The 21,011-nt window shown below is 37.7% G+C and overlaps 1 pseudogene; it reads left to right on the top strand.

Moving 5' to 3' along the window:
- The first annotated feature begins 4,812 nt into the window (after positions 1 to 4,812).
- Positions 4,813 to 7,295, top strand: LOC705614 (eukaryotic peptide chain release factor GTP-binding subunit ERF3B; annotated as a pseudogene).
- Positions 7,296 to 21,011: the final 13,716 nt, after the last annotated feature.

A 21,011-nucleotide genomic window follows, 5' to 3' on the forward strand; every position in this document is an offset into this window, starting at 1 on the left:
CTGCAACTGCAGGTTCTTGGCATAGAGTACCTTAGTTGATGTCCTGGAAACAGGAAACTCCACCAGAACTGTTGGCCCAATGGAGATATTTTTCCCAGCTAGGTCTATATCTCCAAGTTATGCTTGCCTTAACCCACATTTCTCTACACTTAGATTGGCTTTAAGTGGAATCCGTCTAGGGTGCATCAGATTGACAGAAGGTAAAACGCATTTGGAATCCCAGCAGCAAAACTCTAGGAAATGGAGGCTTAAGCTTTCTAGCCTTTTCAGTACAGAGAAGCTTATTTGTGAATGGGGCTGGAACATACGCCAAGAGAACCAATATAAGGCACAGTGTTCTTAACTCTATGTTCACTAGTTCCTCAATATTTTTCTGTTCTCCTCCTTTCAGCCTATCATACACCACTGTTACCTAAACCTGGATGAAACTTAAGACTCTGCTTGTGCCCCAAGTTGCCCAATGATGCTAGATATAACATGGGGAAAGAGAGGAATCTCAAAACCTAAAGATATTATGTTCTCCAGTCTAGTGCTGTTTTTGTTTACCTAAATTCTTTAAAAAGCAATTTTATTACTCCCAAATCAGCCACATCCCCCATACCATAAGGGCCCATTGTAAATCTTCCCCTATTCATCATTTTTCTTATTTCAGTCTTCCTTCACAATTTCCAATCTCCTACTTCAGGAAAGAAACACAAATCCTCATGAAAGAACTACACTGAATTATCCTTTCTCTCTTAAATTTATTTTATTTCCATTCTTTCCAGATAATCTAAGATTTTACCTTCTTCCTCTATTTGTGATTTAACCCTGACAAATTTCCCTATTCCTTTCTTTATATATATGTAGTAGATAATACAAGCCAGTGTGGTCTTAGAATCATATTGTCTGTGTTTAAACTCCAAGTCCACTATTTACTAGCTTTGCGATGTTGAGTAATCCCTGGCCTCTCTGAATGTTATTTTCTTATCTGTAAAACAGAGTGATAAGATTACCTTCTTCAAAGGATGATAGGGAAAATTAAATGAGAGAATCCATATAAAATAATTGAAATATGATCTATGCTTAGGAAGCACTCAATAAATGTGACTATCAGATAGATGCAATTCAACTATGAAATACAGGCAGAGAATAAAGAAAGCATTTATGCAAAGAAAAAATTGTTTATTTTAAATCATATTGATGGTGGTAGTACTGAGACTACTATATGTGTAGGTGGGATAAATCAAATGACTATTTTATTTTCTGAATTCTATCTATCTTTCCATGTTATCATTGAGAACCAGTATTCCTGGTTTGGCAAACATTTGTGTAATTAGCCTGGTACATCTTGTCAAACCATATAATAAATAAACCATCAAGGACTACTAGCATAGTCTCAAAAGTGTTCAGAACTCAACCTGAAGAGGCACTGGCAAATGATCATAAATATAGTAAGTAAAATTAATATAAATATAGTAAGTAAAATTTATCAAAATGCCTCAAATATATGTAAATCCAGTAATTCACAATTATCCCTTTTAAAATCTTTATTTGTCATGAGTGTAGGATTCTAGGGAACTAACTCATTATTTTTGAAAACTGCTAAATAACACGAAAGAATCAAGCACTTTTCCTGCATTTCCTTTACACTCTGTATCTCAAAGTAACAAAATTGTTGAAGGTACATTTTTTGGAACAGCACTCTAGTTAATAAATAAAAAAGAAATGACAGAAGTACAATATCACAATTTTGCAACCTCTAATGATATGTTTCTACACAAGTATCAATAATTATGGCTAATTGTAAAAAGAGTCACAACCCGACCTCATATGCCTCTTGATGGAAATAATCAAAATTCCCTCGAAGTATTCTTGTTAAAAAATTGCACCTGAATCTGATCAAGCTCATAGATTTAATTATTGATAAACAGGAAATACAGAGAACAAAGGAATATTCCAAACTCTGTCATAGAGATACAGTCAGCAAAGCTGAGAATGTAAAAAACAAACAAACAAACAAACAAACAAAAAACGAACAAAAAAACCCTCTACCAGTCACATCATCCACTTTCCTCAATAAATAAATGACATGAAAAAGGGGAAGATAGGTTGGGTAGCAATAGATTAAAAAAGACTTAAAAGAAATATCAAAAAGGCAGGCCAAATTGAAAGGTAGTGTCTGAGTGTACATATTTGTGTAATAAAACTATACAGAAAATCGCATAGGTTATTACCATAAATGTCACAATAGGAGTTACATTGAGAGGTGGAGGAAGTTGTTTGTGATTGAACAGGGCATAAGGAAGCCTTCTGGGTTGGCTAGCAAATTTCTCTTGACTTGGATGGTTGTTACAAGTGTGCTTCCTTTCTCATAAGTCAAAAACCTATAATTTTTAATGTGACTTTCTGTGTTTGTGCTATATTTTACAATAAAAAAGATTTTTAAAGGAAGAAAAAGATTGAATCAAGCAATGGTTAGATATCACCTACACTCTTTTTTAAATTTTCCTCTTTGGTGAGGCAAATTCTCTCATTTACTGATGAACTCTTAGGCAGAAAGACTAGATACAAGCATCCGATCACACAAATCAAAAGATTTTTGTCCAAGGCCTATCTCTCTGGATACAATCTGGTCAGTGCTTCTCTCTTTTGCATTGACCTGCCTCCCCTTGAACCTCAGGAATGATGGATTATGAGGACATTCACAGACGATTTCTGATTTCTCCTTTATGGTTCTAACAGTGAAGTATCCGATGTTCTCTGAGATATCACTAAGTAGTAGTCATGCCAATATGCTCATGACCAATGCATTTGACCCAGGTGAAGGAAAAATCCCAGACGTCTTCTGCTTCCTTGGATGAATTACCTCATGTGAACACGGCTGCCAAAACCTTGACAAGTTCTCCCAGAAATGCCAATTCTAGGTTCACACAATGTCCAAGAAGGCTCCAGCACTTGTGTGGAGGGTCTCTCTGCACATTCTGCCTCTCAGTTCTTCCTGTTTATTGTGAATAGGTGTGCACACTCTCTTTATGTCACTGTAAATAACTAATCCATAACCGAGGCAAAAAGAATGAAGGTGTTTGATATCTAAAGGTTTGGAAACAGTACAGAGCTAGTATAACTGTGGCAACCCCAGAGTGAAAACATCAAGGGTCCAAGTCTGTCTTTTTTTCCTACCCCTAAAGTCTGGAGAACACAATTCTCAAGTTATAAATCAGGTACTTGGTTTTACAATATTTCGCTTTGTTGTTGGATTTATTTAATATCCAACTATGAGGCCAGATGTGGTGGCTCATGCCTGTAATCCTAGCACTTTGGGAGGCCGAGGCAGGTGGATCACCTGAGGTCAGGAGTTCAAGACCAGCTTGGCCAACATGGTGAAACCCTGTCTCTACTAAATATATATACATATATATATAAATTAGCTGGGCGTGGTGGCGGACGCCTGTAATCCCGGCTACTCGGGAGGCTGAGGCAGGAGAATTGCTTGAACCCGGGAGGCGGAGGTTGCAGTGAGCTGAGATCATGCCACTGCACTCCAGCCTGGGCAACAAAAGTGAAACTTTGTCTCAAAAAAAAAAAAAAAATTCCAACTATGTGACACCATCTTGTACTAAGCAGGTTGTTTGGACTGAGTAGTCTTTCTAGGTATGTCACAAAACCTGAATTCATAAAAAGAAAAGGTGACAGATTTGAGTACATGAAGACTGAAAACAGATTCAGAGGAATAAGTTTGTATTTTCTATGTCAGTTTGCACTAAATTAACTTACAAACAAGGTCGCTGAGGCTTTGGCTCAACTGTTAACACTTTCTGAGAGTGAGATTCTTTTAATTAGGGTCTTAAGGTCTTTGTTCATCTCAGAAGTCCTAATTGGTTTAATTAGGCTGACACCTACAGTCTTGTCTCATTACCATAAACTGTAGAGGGGTTCAGCATGACACTGATTGTTTCTTAGAGCAAAGCCAGTGCAGTGAGTAGGATTCCAGGCCCCCCGGAATAAGGCAGGAAAACTCGAGGCCTGTGGACACAGGATGTACTAGGGAGGTGCTGGTGAGTAGTGCAGATAAACCCAGAATACACTTGGTTGGTAAAACAAGAGTGATCTGAGTCTTGTGCTTGTCTACGTGATCCACCATTGAATGGCAGGCCAGCCATTGTGCAGGCATCTGCATATGAAGTGACTAGAAGCTTCACTGGAACAAGGATCTCCTTGGAAATTCTCTCCCCTCAGACAGCCAGGGTGCTTAACATGAAAAGAAGTTGAAACCCTATCTTTAAACTATAGAAGCCATCAGCAGAAGTTACAGGCTTATGGGGGCCCACTGGAAAGGGAAAATCAAAAGACCTCTGAATTTCAAATTAATGAGTGATCTTAAGTTTCATTTCCTAAGTTCGGCTACAGACTCATATATTTCATTAGTCCCTCCCTACTCATTCCTTGCCTCTCCCTTCAGTTTCTGTGTTTCTGAATTTCTGTATAAGTTAACCCTTACCCTGCCTCCCATTTGTTCAATAGGAATGTTCACTTTTACTTGAATCTTTTAGTAGAATTGTATATCATGTGTTCCTGTCTAGATTTAATCATCAGATTGTGGTCAAATCGCTCTCCCAGATCGTGTGAACAAAAAAGTGAATGGAAATTTTCGTTTTAAAAAACAGTACTTTTGGACTTAGTCCTGGCTTAAGAAGTAAGGAAGCCAAGCGTACGGATGGCAGCGAGGGGTCAATCCACGCCCGGCGTTGGGTCGGGGGTGGAGGAGTCGGAAGTGGTTGGGGTTTGGGGGAGGAGATCCGCTCACACACAAGAGGAGAGTGTTGAGCCGCCATATCTGCTGCTGCCGCCGCAGTTGCGAATGCAGCATCGGCGCTTAGCTGCCTCCGCGGTGCCGCTAAGGTTCGTGTCGCTACCCCTTGGCTCTTCGCTCTTGCTGCCTTAACCCCGCCGGCGGAGCCCGCTCTTTCTGGTCTGTTGAGCCCGCTCCCTCACTGCCACACAGCAAGTTCTGAGACCATGGATTCAGGCAGCAGCAGCAGCGACTCGGCGCCCGATTGCTGGGACCAGGTGGACATGGAAGCCCCGAGCGGGGATGGAGTCTCCTCTGCGGTGGCCGAGGCCCAGCGCGAGCCCCTGAGCTCGGCCTTCAGCCGTCAGCTCAACGTCAACGCCAAGCCCTTCGTGCCTAACGTACACGCCGCGGAGTTCGTGCCGTCCTTCCTGCGGGGCCCGACTCAGCCGCCCACCCTCCCGGCCGGCTCCGGCAGCAACGATGAAACCTGCACCGGCGCGGGATACCCTCAAGGTAAAAGGATGGGACGGGGGGCACCTGTGGAACCTTCCCGAGAGGAACCGTTAGTGTCGCTTGAAGGTTCCAATTCAGCCGTTACCATGGAACTTTCAGAACCTGTTGTAGAAAATGGAGAGGTGGAAATGGCCCTAGAAGAATCATGGGAGCACAGTAAAGAAGTAAGTGAAGCTGAGCCTGGGGGTGGTTCCTCGGGAGATTCGGGGCCCCCAGAAGAAAGTGGCCAGGAAATGATGGAGGAAAAAGAGGAAATAAGAAAATCCAAATATATGATTGTACCCTCAGGTGCTCCTAAGAAAGAACACGTAAATGTAGTATTCATTGGCCATGTAGACGCTGGCAAGTCAACCATCGGAGGACAGATAATGTTTTTGACTGGAATGGTTGACAAAAGAACACTGGAGAAATATGAAAGAGAAGCTAAGGAGAAAAACAGAGAAACATGGTATTTGTCCTGGGCCTTAGATACAAATCAGGAAGAACGAGACAAGGGTAAAACAGTCGAAGTGGGTCGTGCTTATTTTGAAACAGAAAGGAAACATTTCACAATTTTAGATGCCCCTGGCCACAAGAGTTTTGTCCCAAATATGATTGGTGGTGCTTCTCAAGCTGATTTGGCTGTGCTGGTCATCTCTGCCAGGAAAGGAGAGTTTGAAACTGGATTTGAAAAAGGTGGACAGACAAGAGAACATGCGATGTTGGCAAAAACGGCAGGGGTAAAACATTTAATAGTGCTTATTAATAAGATGGATGATCCCACAGTAAATTGGAGCATCGAGAGATATGAAGAATGTAAAGAAAAACTGGTACCCTTTTTGAAAAAAGTCGGCTTCAGTCCAAAAAAGGACATTCACTTTATGCCCTGCTCAGGACTGACCGGAGCAAATATTAAAGAGCAATCAGATTTCTGCCCTTGGTACACTGGATTACCATTTATTCCGTATTTGGATAACTTGCCAAACTTCAACAGATCAATTGATGGACCAATAAGACTGCCAATTGTGGATAAGTACAAGGATATGGGCACTGTGGTCCTGGGAAAGCTGGAATCTGGGTCCATTTTTAAAGGCCAGCAGCTTGTGATGATGCCAAACAAGCACAATGTAGAAGTTCTTGGAATACTTTCTGATGATACTGAAACTGATTTTGTAGCCCCAGGTGAAAACCTCAAAATCAGACTGAAGGGAATTGAAGAAGAAGAGATTCTTCCAGGATTCATACTTTGTGATCCTAGTAACCTCTGCCATTCTGGACGCACGTTTGATGTTCAGATAGTGATTATTGAGCACAAATCCATCATCTGCCCAGGTTATAATGCGGTGCTGCACATTCATACTTGTATTGAGGAAGTTGAGATAACAGCCTTAATCTCCTTGGTAGACAAAAAATCAGGAGAAAAAAGTAAGACACGACCCCGCTTCGTGAAACAAGATCAAGTATGCATTGCTCGTTTAAGGACAGCAGGAACCATCTGCCTCGAGACGTTCAAAGATTTTCCTCAGATGGGTCGTTTTACTTTAAGAGATGAGGGTAAGACCATTGCAATTGGAAAAGTTCTGAAACTGGTCCCAGAGAAGGACTAAGCAATTTTCTTGATGCCTCTGCAAGATACTGTGAGAAGAATTGACAGCAGAAGTTCACCACCTACTCTTATTTACTGCCCATTGACTGACTTTTCTTCATATTTTGCAAAGAGAAATTTCACAGCAAAAATTCATGTTTTGTCAGCTTTCTCATGTTGAGATCTCAGTTATGTCACTGATGAATTTACCCTCAAGTTTCCTTCCTCTGTACCACTCTGCTTCCTTGGACAATATCAGTAATAGCTTTGTAAGTGATGTGGACGTAATTGCCTATAATAATGAAAAATTAATGTACTTTAATTTTTCATTTTCTTTTAGGATATTTAGACCACCCTTGTTCCACGCAGACCAGAGTGTGTCAGTGTTTGTGTATATGTGAAAATGATAACTAACATATGAATAAAATACTCCATTTGAAACTCTTCGGTTATTTGAAATGCTTTTGAATGATGTTTAAATTTCATTATATAATGCTATTCAATTAGCTTTATTACTTTCTCAAATAGTTGAATATGTTCTATCACTCTTAAAAACTTAAAAACTCTTCACCACTTACTATTTTAAGTGAGGAATTTACAAACAATGCATAAGTGTGTATTAAAGAAATAATTTTAATTATGAGAAAAAAACTTATGTTAAGGCTCTTCCCGGTGGGCTTTGTTTTCTCTGTCCAAGTCCAATCAATAAAGGAGCTCTTCTGCTTCCCCACTTGTGATTTGAAAATCAAAGGCTCAGGCCGTCTTTATTTGTATAGCAATAGTTCACTTAACATTATCCATAGGTTCTTGAAGACTACAACATTAAGTAAAACAATGTACAGCAGGTGTACATTGTACAACAATGTACAAACAATGTACAACATTGTTCAATGTTGTTTAGTTACGACATTGTTTCATGTTGTTTGGTTACGTTGTTCAATGTTGTTACAACACTGATAAGGAAAAAAATCATTTTGTTAGATGTTATTTCACTTGAAGTCACAATTTCCAAGAACCAGTGGACAATGTTGAGTGAGGACTTACTGTATTACATCAAGTCCCATCATGTTAAGTATGGCCACATTATAAATACGCCTGGGGATTCAGACCATAGGTTGACAAGACTATTTATTTGTTTATTTTTGCAGTGGTGCAGTCATGGCTCACTGCAGCCTCAACCTCCCAGGCTCAAGCAGTCCTCCAATATCAGCCTCCCAGGGTGGTGGGATTACAGGCGTGAGCCACTGTGCCCAGCCTTGGCTAGACTCTTTTCTGTACTCCATCATCTTAACAAACACAGCTCTTGGTTTTGTTCACCATGAAACTTGTGATATGGGACACAACCCAATAAGGGGTATGGCTACTGAGAAGATAAATGCTTGCAATAGGATCGTTGGTCATTGAGTAAAAACTAAGAATTAGTGACTCCTGGGCTGGGAAATGAGATGATGTCACCTTTGTCTGTTTCGTGCTTGGGTTGATAGGAAAGATGGGAAGTAATTTTTATATTCAGATCATGACCTACACTTGGGGTCAGAGGCACTGGATATTTCTCTGAACAACTTGAGGAAAACACCAATTATGGATTCTGAGGTGGCTACATTTATTGGCAAGAGAGTGGCCTTATAACCTGCATATGACTGTCAATAACTAAAGAACCTTCTGTCTTGTTAAGTGGGTAGTGCCTTAGGCACAGCAGTATACCTGGAGTGAGAGACAGTTTTGAGCTTTGCTGTCAAACCTCATACTCATGATCTAGTTGAATAGGTGTGGATACTGCTGGCACAACACCCTGGGCTCATTCATGCTCAGGTAAAGGCAATGTATCCTTCTACATTGTCCCTTTGTGTGCACATGTACCTCCAGGGTGTCTAACCTGTCAGAGATAGCCACACTGGTCTTGCTGGAGCATCAATATCTTGGCTGTACTGTGAATCATCCATTATAGGTCTTCAGGGCACCCATTTGGAAATGAGGATTTTTATTTTGTCATACATAAGCTAACCTAATCCACACGGATATGCTTCATACGTCTTGGACTCAGTTTTTTAATCATTAGATTGTCAATGGCAAGAGTTTTATTTTTATCATAAGAGCTCTATGCACTGAACGTCATACAAAATACAAACCAATCCAGTATTTGGTAAGTTTTGTCCTGGAAACCACTTTATAAACAATTATTTTTGCTGCTGCATCAATCTCATTGTTTTGTAATTGTAGTGATTTACCAATAGTATTTTGTGGCTGTCTTCCACTGATAGGCCAAAACCACAAGCCAGGACAGAACTCTTTTGTCTCCATCCAATTTGGATGATTTCCCATCAAAAACTGGCTCCTAAATGTCTTTCTCATTAGCCAATTGTTTAGCAATTTCCCTACCAGACATTCTGAACTGTTTATATATAAATATAAAAACCTTCAGAGAAAAAGATAATTTTTGGAAATAGATTTTTAGAAACCAATTCTTTGCATTTCAGTGAGAAGCAGATCATCCAGGTGCTTGGAGATACTGGACTGTCTCTTTAACAAAGTAGATACAAACTCATGGTAACATTTCCTTCTAATTTCCTGGATACATTTCTTTATAGTTGTTAATATCTGATGGTGTTCTCCAATACTCCAAATTGGGGCCATTTACAGAGTACTAGTTTCCCTAGGGCATCCAACTATTTATAAAAACCATGTTCAGGGCAGTTTCCCTTCAGAGATCCCCTACTTCCTCTAATTCAGGTCAGTTTGATTTAACTGTCCTTAGAGTTTCATCTCCAATTCCTAGCAGCCAAGATAATATGGAATCTTCTCAAATCTGGTTGCATACTGTAAGTACTTTATGAGCTTCCTACTTCAGGCTTTCTCAGTGTCTACCCATTTGTTCTTGGCAATTTTTCTCCCAATTTTCCTTCTTTATTCCTCTGGTCATTATGGGACAAGTCTGAGGAGATTTAAGGAAAGGGGCCAACTTATTCTGTACTTCAGCAAAGACCTGAAAAGGAAAAAAGGGGGAATGTTTGGGCTGGATAGAAAGTAGTAGACCTCCACATTACTCACTTTGAGCATCTTTCCCTAGTACCTAGGAAAACCAGCCAGTGCTTTTACTATCCACTAAGGCCTCTGTTCCTGTCCTCAAAAGACAAATCCTCTCTCAAAATAGACCCTCCTTTCACAATATCATGATTTCAATTCATTGCAGTGCAAGAACTTGCCTTTTTTATCATTTACTTATAAACATTTTGCAGTATACATACTCATTTTAGCAAAATGGGACTGTAAACAAACTATCCAACAACAACAGAAGTTCTGTCAAAACCTGAGCATTTGAGTTGCTCCAGTGCCTGTTTTCATTTCCAGTATTACTCTTTCTATATTTTCTGTTCAGACAATTGCCATGTTTTTTATTTTTCTAGTTTTCAGTTACAGTATCTACTCATTGGCCATTGAGGGGAAGGAGAATTTGAACCAAGGCTTCTCCCCAGGGACACCACTGGTTACTTCCACAGAATGGGGAAAGTGAACTTACCTTAGAATTTGGGAGAAGCTTTTTCAAAGCACCTCTGTGTGTGTGTGTGTGTGTGTGTGTGTGTGTGTGTGTGTTCAGCAAATAACCAAAATCAGCAAGGGAAAGGGAAAAGAAAAGACGAATCTGCTGAATGAACATGCCATGTATCAGAACAAACAGAAGGGAACACAAGCTCTACTTACATACAGAAGACACAGCTTACAACTCTACACTACAGATCCTGTGAAATATTGAATATTGACCCCCCCACACAGTTCGATCCTGCACTAGACTATGCCAGATTGTTTTAGAGAAACTTTATCTAAATTCGAGAGAGATTCTCTTTTCCCACACTTAGCCTTTAAAAATTATATTATTTCTTTTTATAAATCAGTGTTGATAAAAGCTTCAGGCTAAGACTCAGACATCAAACAAAAGGGATTTCTGCAAAGCCCCTTGTTTTCTACTTAGATTAATATTAAACACTAATATTAAATTTGCATAAACATAATTTGCAGACATTTCTCAGCCCTCTGAAGACAATGCTTCTCTCTTTGATTGCTGAACTTTTTCCAAAGTCCAAGCAGATAATATTGAAACTTGGCCTTGGTTTTGGATACAAGTACAGGAAAAGATTTGTTCATAGGCTGCTGTACACAATCATGTCGTTACGTCTCTCACCTGGTAAGATACATATACAAAATATATGCAATTATAGCCCTGCTTTCACATTTGGGTCATTGAGTGAAGGGCCTCCTCAATTCTCTAACAGAAACTTAGATGAATTATCTCCTCCTGAGACTGCTTTTACTTGTTCTATGGCAGTGTAACAGTGACCTTTTGCCAAACCAATAAATACACAAAAGAAGGACACTTTGTCACATGGCAAGTGACCAAAAAATACCCCAAATAGCTTCTGCAGGTTTAGCTGGCAGTTCCTGGATTCAATATTAGTGTTTGATCTCCACCCTTGAATCCCTTTTTTCTCTCTTCTTTAATTGATGCTTCTATCACTTTCTAAACTGTCTTAATTTATTTTGCCAGTTTGGTAGTGTATAAACGAATGGTGAAATCAAACGTATCATTACTTTTTTTTTTTTTTTTTTTGGAGACAGAGTTTGGCTCTTGTTACCCAGGCTGGAGTGCAATGGCACAATCTCAGCTCACTGCAACCTCCACCTTCCAGATTCAAGCAATTCTCATGCCTCAGCCCCGCAAGTAGCTGGGATTACAGGCGTGTGCCACCACGCTAGGCTAATTTTGTATTTCGAGTAGAGATGGGTTTTCGCCATGTTGATCAGGCTGGTCTCGAACACCTACCTCAGCCTCCCAATCATTACTTTTTTTAAACATCCAAAGACTTAGATCCTGAGTGATGTTGATGACAGAATGCTCCATCCCCAACCACATTCTTCAGTGCATGCTAAATTAAAAAGAACTCTTGTCTGAGAGGGTCTGAGAGGGTAGGTGATCCACAAGCATAAATTTGATACATTTAAGAAGTGAGTGAGGGTTTGAAGGTCAGGAGATGTATTTGAGGAAGCCCTAACCTTAAAGGATGATGATTGCGGCCAGACGAAATGTGGCTTCACAAGATCTTCGTGGTGAGTAAAACATCATAGTGACCAAATGTTAAGAAGAACTGTTTGCCTCCATGGATGGCACACTATTCAAGGCCTGGAGGAAAACTAAGGGCATGAGAAAAATAATACTGATTTTCTAGCAGAATCTGAGCTGAACTTGGAGGTGGCTAGGGAATGAATGTGTATCAGATTCATTCCATAAGACAAAGAAGTCAAAGCTGCTGGCAATACAGACAGCATGGCAGCCAACTCTGAGGGTGATGAGATTGCCAAGCCTCACAGACTTCCAAGGATGAGTGTTAGACCCCACATATCTACCAACGCCTGACTAAGTTAGTGGCATGCAAGATACCACATATGACCTGTATGCAGCCTGTCAGTAGCTACAATGAAGGGTAAGTTCTTCTCTGGGCCACCCTTGGGCCCTCAACTCTGCCAACAGTTCCCACCATCAGACTGGGGGCCAAAATCAAAATACATTCTCCTCCCAACATGAAATATGCCTAGCATTGTGCTGAGCAAACAATTGACCCTTTCCCTTTCCCTGCTGATATTTCTCATGGTGAACTTGGTATCCACAGAAGTGGCTATGATCCATGGCAGAGAGAAAAAGTAATGAATGCCTCGTGGAACCACCAATTAGAATTCTGAGCAAAGCATCTGGCCCCTCTCCTATGAGCCTCTTGTCCCTCCTGCATAACAGGGAGATAATGCCAGTTACTTGATTTGTAGAACTGTTGTGAGGACCGAACAAGGTAACAAATACAAAAATTGCCTGGATGCAGTACGTGGCTCAATTGCTTTGAGTTTATTCCCTTCAGTCCATATTCAGTCCTTACTCATGACTGTATTTTTGACTCTAAGAACTCTGCTTCTCCTTTCTCACTAGATTTGCTAATTGCTTACCCAACAACCTTTCCTACCAATGCCCAGTGATAACAAAAACTGATTTTGTTCAAAGAAGGAATATGTTCAGTTGCAGGGCAAGGGTGGGGAGGCTCGGAAATTCTCCAATCCAAGCATGGCTATTCTATTCTCCTTGGTTATATGATGGTTTTTCCAGCCTCCCCTACAGCTAGGGGTGACCTGGTGACCCAGTTCTGCCCAATGAGGTGTACAGGGAATACTCTGGGACTTCTGTAAAAGAGGCTGTTTCTTTTTTTTTTTTTTTTTTTTTGAGACGGAGTCTCGCTCTGTCGCCCAAGCTGGAGTGCAGTGGCGCGATCCTGGCTCACTGCAAGCTCCGCCTTCTGGGTTCACGCCATTCTCCTGCCTCAGCCTCCCAAGTAGCTGGGACTACAGGCGCCCGCCACCGCGCCCAGCTCATTTTTTGTATTTTTAGTAGAGACGGGGTTTCACCGTGGTCTCGATCTCCTGACCTTGTGATCCGCCCGCCTCGGCCTCCCAAAGTGCTGGGATTACAGGCGTGAGCCACTGTGCCTGGCCGAGGCTGTTTCTTAATAAGAAGGACAGATGTGAGAGAATGGTGATACATGGAATGTGATAGAGATGCCTGGAGCTGTTGCAGCCACATTGTAACAAACATGAGGTCCCAGAGTAAACTTTATGAAAATAGTCAAACTGAAATATGGAAGCTGTGGTGTCCTTCAGGCATATTTCAGCAACTGAACCAATGCAAGCATACTTCCAGACTTCTTATGGGGAGGGGAAAAAATTAAGGTCCTGTTTGTTTATACCATTTGCTCTAAACTTTAGCTGCACAGTAAACTTATTTCAAGGTAGCATTTAGAAGTGCTAATGCCTTAGCCCCTTATCTAGAAATTCTGATTTCATTAGTCTATATTGTGACTCTGTACACTTTTTAAAACTTTCTGTTATAAATAGTGTGAGATACATGACAAGATATAATATTACAAAAAATGCATGTAGATCTTACACAACTTCATTAGTTAATAACTCTTGGTCAATATGATTTTATCTAAACCCTCACCAACTTCTCTCCACCCAGAGATTAGTTTGAAGCTAATCTTAAACATCATATCACTTAATAAAAGATTATTTCAGTATGTATCTGTAAAAGATGTAGATACTTTAAAAAATATAAACAGAATAATATTATCACATGTAAAAAATTAATTATAGGCTGGGTGTGGTGTCTCATGCCTGTAATCCCAGCACTTGGGGAGGATGAGGCAGGTGGATCACTTGAGCTCAGGAGTTCAAGACCAGCCTGGCCAACATGATGGAACCTCGTGTCTACAAAAAATACAAAAAGTAGCTGGGTATGGTGGCATGTGCCTGTAGTCCCAGCAACTTGGGAAGCTGAGTGGGGAGGATGGCTTGAGCCCAGAAGGTGGAGGTTGCAGTGAGCTGAGATTGTACCACTGCACTCCAGCCTGGGCAACAGAGCCAGACCCTGTCTAAAAAATATTAATTATAATTCCTAAATATCTTCACATACTCATTCCTAGTTCAAATTGTCCAATTGCTTATAAATATTTAATTTTTGAAATTTGATTTTCAACTCAGGATTCAATTTGCTCTCATGCATTATAATTTGTTGATATGCTTGTTGAATCTCTTTTAATCTATAAGTTGTGCTTTCTCTGTTTTTTTTTTTCTTGCAATTTATTTGTTGAAGAATTTGGGTCCTTTATTCTCTAGAGTTTCTTACAGTCTGGCTTTTGCTGACATCCTTCCTTTGTTAATATTTAACATGTCCCTCTGTGCCCTGTCTTCTCTGTAAATTGGTTGCTAGAGCTAGAGGCTTCACTAGATTCAAGTTTGCTTTTCTTCTTTTTTCTTTCTTTCTTTCTTTTTTTTTAAGCGAGAATATGTACTTCCATCTGTCCATCTGGAAACAGATAGAAATACATAACACTACCTGGGAAGTGTCTGGTTATCTCCTTTTTTAGCAGTCATTGATGATCATTGGCTAGATCCAATATTTCATTACAGATTGTAGAATGAAGATGTTCCATTTATCTTTCTACATTTATTAGCTAAGATATTTCTTTAAGAAGAATCTTCCCCATTTACTATTTGGTGACACAGTAAATAGTATATATGCAAATAGAAAGCTAATTATTTCTTTCCTTTTATTTACTAGTTTTCAAATAATGAATTTATTCCCTAGCACTTTTAGAGATGACCACAAAGTATATTTTAGAGTCATTATGAACCCAATATTTAAGCACACTTAATGTGTTTAAATCTATTTAGCTGTTATTCTTATATATGCTCAAACTATTCCATTTTTAGGCATTCAGGCTCTTCAGGTTGGCTCTTGAATTCTTTTTACATGACCCCAGTAGTCTTTGATAGTTTCCTGTTTTCTTGTACATCAGGTTGTTCAAGTCTCACCTTATACATTTCCCAAAATCAGTTCATTCATTATGCACTGATTTTTTTTTTTTTTTTTTTTTTTTTTTTTTTTTTGGTGAGAAATGCTTTTTTAGAGAGTAAAATCATGGTGCTTAGCTGCATGCCACTGGGTTCATCATGGTTTCTGGTGCCTTGTAGAGTACTGAACTAAGAAATACATATTTAAACAAAATACATCATGAGCTTATACTCATACTTCCCATTCAAATTTAGGGCTCCAGCATATGTATTTTATGTCATTAATTTTACTTTGGTATATCCTTTCTATGAAGCCACACGTACTGACTCCCAATGATGCCAACAAATTTACTCATTAGTATTATCCCCCAATTTACACCTGACAGTATCTGAAAAACATGCCAACACTACCATTAAAAATGCTAATTCTGAAAACAGTTTAAATATTTTGTGTGGTTCTTTTGGTCCTCAGGTTGTATCTCACTAGGAATAGAATGTACAGAACAAATGACTATGTTTATAAATCATTCGAAATAGTTTCTCTCTGTATGATAATGCCACCAACTAAATGTACAATAAAATCAATTTTTCTTTTCATTGATAGGAATTATTTTATATTATTTAATTAGTTTTTATAAATATGTGGAACGTTTACATAGTACCAAAGTCAAACCTACAAAACAACATATTTGAGCAAAGTCCTCCTTGTATTCTTGTCCCTCTCACTCTGAATCTTCTTTCCCCCAGGTACATTTTTTTCTAGTTTGTTGATTATAATTCTGTATATGGATTTACTCATCATTTTTGCTAAATAATAATACACTATGCAGTTTTCTCCAACTTGATTTTTTTTGTTTACCAATATATCCTGGAGAGTGTTCCAAATCAACATATAGAAATAGTTTTTTTTATAGTTGCATAATATTCAATCATTTTATTTTTTAAGTCTTCTATTAATGGTTATTTAATCATCCCAATTTTCTCCATAACACATATTTCCATAATCAGCAACATTTTCATATTTCCCCAGTGTTTCTTTGATTTTGAGAATTGGGATTTATAGGCCAACATGTATTCATATATGCTAGATCTTGCCAAATTCCCCTCCATAAGAATTTTGCCATTTTGTAGGGAGTTAGTCTTTTTAAAGAGTTTCTCAGGTGATTTTGTGGTTCTTTAAAGGGTTGGGAACCACTGGTTTAAGTCATTGTTGCTGGGTTTTTGTCATTTGTTTTGTTGTTGATGCTAAACACATAATAACCTAATGTAAACTACATAATTGGAATCTTCCTACTAGATCCAATACTAGTAGAGATCAGGCACTGTGCTGTGTTCTTCTCAATACCTACAGTGGCTAGCACAGAGACTAGAACAAAGCTTATTAAATGTATGTTTAGTGTTAAATGAGGCAGTGAAGTGTAGTGACATCACCGTTAATCTATTTCTTGTAAAAAATACATTACTGTGCCTGCCCTTACATCAGATGTTTCATTCTCTGAAGGCAGGAAGTGAGTATTATTGATACATTAATGTAGCAAACATTTATTTAGAGTATACCTTGTGACAGTAGTATTCTAGATGATGTACACAGAATAAAAACAAAACAGGCAAAAATCTATGCCCCTGTGGAGTATTACATTTTAGCAGAATTTGAAGAATTTAAGAATTGAATATAAGCAGAATAGTATGTAGTGTTAATAAGAAAATTATAACAGTGTGACCATGAGACTGACAGGGATTTTAAGCTGTGGCTAGACCTGCCCATGCCTTTTAAGCAGAAACCTGAATTAAGTGAAAGATGGCTTGGCATAGAGGGCTTCTTTGAATATTCATTGAATAAATGAATATGATTGCCAAGAGAATCTTCTGCCTCTGGCTATGTACCAGTCACCAGATTAGGGCCTCTCTTCCTATTCCTGTATGCTAAGTTCCTCCCTTTCCATCCCCTAAAATGTCCCATAAGAAATCCACCTGGGACAAACTGGACCTCCGGATCCTGAGTGATAAGCTGGGATTACAGGCATGAGCCACTGTGCCTGGCCGTAATTGACTTAGATTTAAATTAAATATTTTTACTTCCACTTATTAACTATGCAACAGATAATTTTTTTCTTGCTCTCCTTTTCCTGGTTCCTTTTTCTTCTCCTTTAATGCTCTCTCTCTCTTTCAAAATCTATAACGTTTTCATATTCTTTTACCCTAGTCCCCAAACTTTGTTTTAGTCTTTGTAAATGCTGAAAGCCACAATTCCCAATGAAGACGAAACAGTTATGAATATTTATGCACAAGATAACACATACATATTTTCGTAAAGCACAAATTATAGGAGATGCAGGGAGGAATATACAGGAACATGTCAATAACAGATTATAACACAACTGTCCAAGACAGGCCAAATGGACAAAAAATAAGCAAGGATATAGAAGACCTATTTCACATAATCAATAAGGTAGATCTTCTGGATATATATCAAACTTCACAACTAGATAATTGAAAAACACTTTCTCAAGCACCCAAGGAATATTGATAAAACTTTACCATATTTCAGGTCACAAAGAATACTGTATAGTTAAAAAAATAAAAGTCTTTCCCAGGGTGAATTTTAAAACTCTCTACTTAAAGCAAAATAAAATAAAAACTCCTGAGTGAAAGGGGAAATACAAACCAAAATTGCAGTATTAAAGAACAAAACAATCATAATAGAAAGTCTACATAGCATAATATGTGTGATACATATTTCAACCCTAAAGTTAAGCAAAGATCAACAAAGTAAACCAAAAGAAAACACAAGGAAGCAATAATAAAGATAAAAGGAAGCACTAATGCGACAAGAAATGGAAAAGCAATAGAACTAAATTAATCAAAATTCTCTTTCCTTAAAATAAACTGACATCATGCTTAATACCTAATATATTACTTAATATAATAAACCACTATTACTACTTAATATAATAAAAAACACTACTTAATATAATAAAAAAGAGAAAACAGAGATACACAAAATAAGAAATGAAAAGGAATAACCATTGAAACAGAAAAATATTTTAAAAATAATAATAAAAGACTGTTTTTTCACAATAAATTGAAAACCCAAAGGATAAGTACAGTTTCCTGGGAAAAAAATAATTCATCAAAATTGACACCAATAGTGATGAAACTCTTAAGGACCAATTTTAATGGAAGAATTCGAGAGATTTATTAAAGTACTTCCTCAAAAACAAGCATCAGGCTTTAGTATTTCCACAGGGTGATTTTACCAAAATTTAAGCACCAACTAATCATAACGCTACATATGTTATTACTCTCAATGCTACACAACATTTTCCAAAGCATAGAAAATAAAGAAAAATTCAAATTACTATTATAAAACAAATATAACATTGATACCAAAATCATTGATACCTGATGAAGACAGTATAACAAAAGAAGTTACAGATCAATTTCAATTTTGAATATTGATACAAATCTTCTAAATTAAATATCAGTGGACAGAATCTAACACCACATTAAGAAAATAATATATCATGAACAAGTAGGATTTATTCCAGGTAATCAGGGGTGATTCAATACTTAAGAAATCAATTAATATAATTCCTTTTATGATAGGTCTAAGGAGCAAAAGCATATGAAAATTTCCAGGAATCCTTATAAAGCATTCAGTGAAATTAAATGTTCATTCCAACAAACCAAACCAATACAAAACAAAATGAAAAAATACTCAATAAAATGATGTATGCTTCATATATATTATGTCTGTGTGTATATAACAAGTATATGATATATACACACATGCACATAAAGAAGTACCCACCATATATCTGAATCACTGCAAATGTAAATACTAAAATTTCTAATGGAAAACACAAGAGGCATTCCTGCTAAGGTTAAAAGCAGGGAAAGAGTTGCCCAGTCTCTCAGCTATTCAAATTCGTTGTGGCGATATCAGCCAACACAATTAAAAAACAAACCCTACAAAAACAATTATAGGCATAAGAATTACAAATGCATTGTAATTCTATTTGTAGATTATGTGGTATTTTACTTGGCCATCTTCAGAAGTGTAAAGATTAAACTAACACAAACAATAAAAGATTCGATAAATTTAGGAGGATATAAGTTAATATACAAATTCAACGACTTTACATACATATAAACAATAACAAGAAACAAAATGAAAGAAAAAATCTCTATAATAGCAATAAAGAAGATAACAATCTTAGGAATAACTGTGACAAATAATGTGAAAAACCTGTATGAGGAAAGATTTAAAGACTCCTGAATGCTCTAATTCTTATTAAGGAAGGTTAACATTATTAAGATGTCAGCCAGTTTATAAACTTAATGAAATCTTAATTAAAAATATGCCAGCAAGTTTTCTTTTCTCTAGAGAAAGACAAATTGATTCTAAAGTTCCTCTTGAGGGGGAGGGAAACACCATGCAGGAACAGCTACAACAATCTCTGAAAAAATAATAGCAATGAGGAAAGACACTAACCCAACCAGGAATAAAACATGCTATTAAGTCTCAATAATTAAAATTGTATGGTACTGGAACTCCAAAGAACAGAACAGAAATGTATGGAATACACCCATGCACATATGGATAATTCATATATAATAAATGTGACAACATATAACTAGGGAAAAGAAAAACGTTTTTAATGAATGCTGTTATGCCAATTGGGTAGCCATTTGGTAAAAGATAAAATTTGATCCATAACTTGTAGAAAGAATAATCTCCATGTGGTTTAAAGATCTGTATGTAAAAATGAAGCTCTTTAATACTAGAAGGGAATACAGATAGGTTCTGTAATAACCTGGGAGTGTGGAAAGGACTTCTATCAAGGAATCCAAATCCAGACACAATCAAAGAAAAAATTGATAAATAGCCCCTCCAGAATAAAGAAGAAGACACATTTTGGCCTAGCAAAAAATAAAGACAAAAACAGAGAAACAAGCAAATAAAAAATAGTAAAGTTGGAGAAAATATTTTCAAAATATACTTTTTAAAAAGCTAATATCCTCAATAAACATAAAGCACTTTTAAAAATCAAATAAAAGAAAGAAAGGTCATAAACCCATTACATAAATTGGCAAAAGACCTAAGCAAATAGTTTACAAAAAAAGCCCACACAAATGGCCCTGAACTATATGAAAAAATGGTCAAATTTACTCATAATTACAGAAATGTGAATTAAAGCTACTTTGAAATACCATTTCTCACCTATCAGGTTGTCTGTTCTCTGTTTCTGTCTGTTGCAATTCAAGCACCGTTATTTCAAACATTTATTATTTTAGGTTTATTATACAGTACACTGAATAATAAGCTACTGCTAATCAAGCTACCTATAAAGAACAAGGAGTAGAATCTACTAGATAGAAAGTGCTCAAATAAGCACTAGCTATCTTTATTTCAGTTCATCCCAGTCATGAATAATATATCACCTGGGTGCTCCTCCAACAGTTTGGGAAACAATTGTTGTCCTCCATCCAGTACACCCCCATTATGCAAACACTCCACATGTGCACACACCTGCTAACAATAATAAAATTTCCAGATTTGCATAATCATTTCTCAATTATGGAGCCAAATAACTTATAAGGTAGTGAGTATCTTTGGGAAAAGAATTTTGTTGGCTGTATTTCCTCACTGAGCTGACAAAGAAGAGGATGCTGGCAGCTCAGGAAAAGCTGCCTTTGGTGTGTCAAGTCTGAATGAGACTGGGTCAAGTGTATGAGTTACCATGACAACGACACGATCAAGATGCATCATCTCCC

Source organism: Macaca mulatta, chromosome X (genome assembly GCF_049350105.2).
Source record: "Macaca mulatta isolate MMU2019108-1 chromosome X, T2T-MMU8v2.0, whole genome shotgun sequence".
NCBI classification, from domain to species: domain Eukaryota; kingdom Metazoa; phylum Chordata; class Mammalia; order Primates; family Cercopithecidae; genus Macaca; species Macaca mulatta.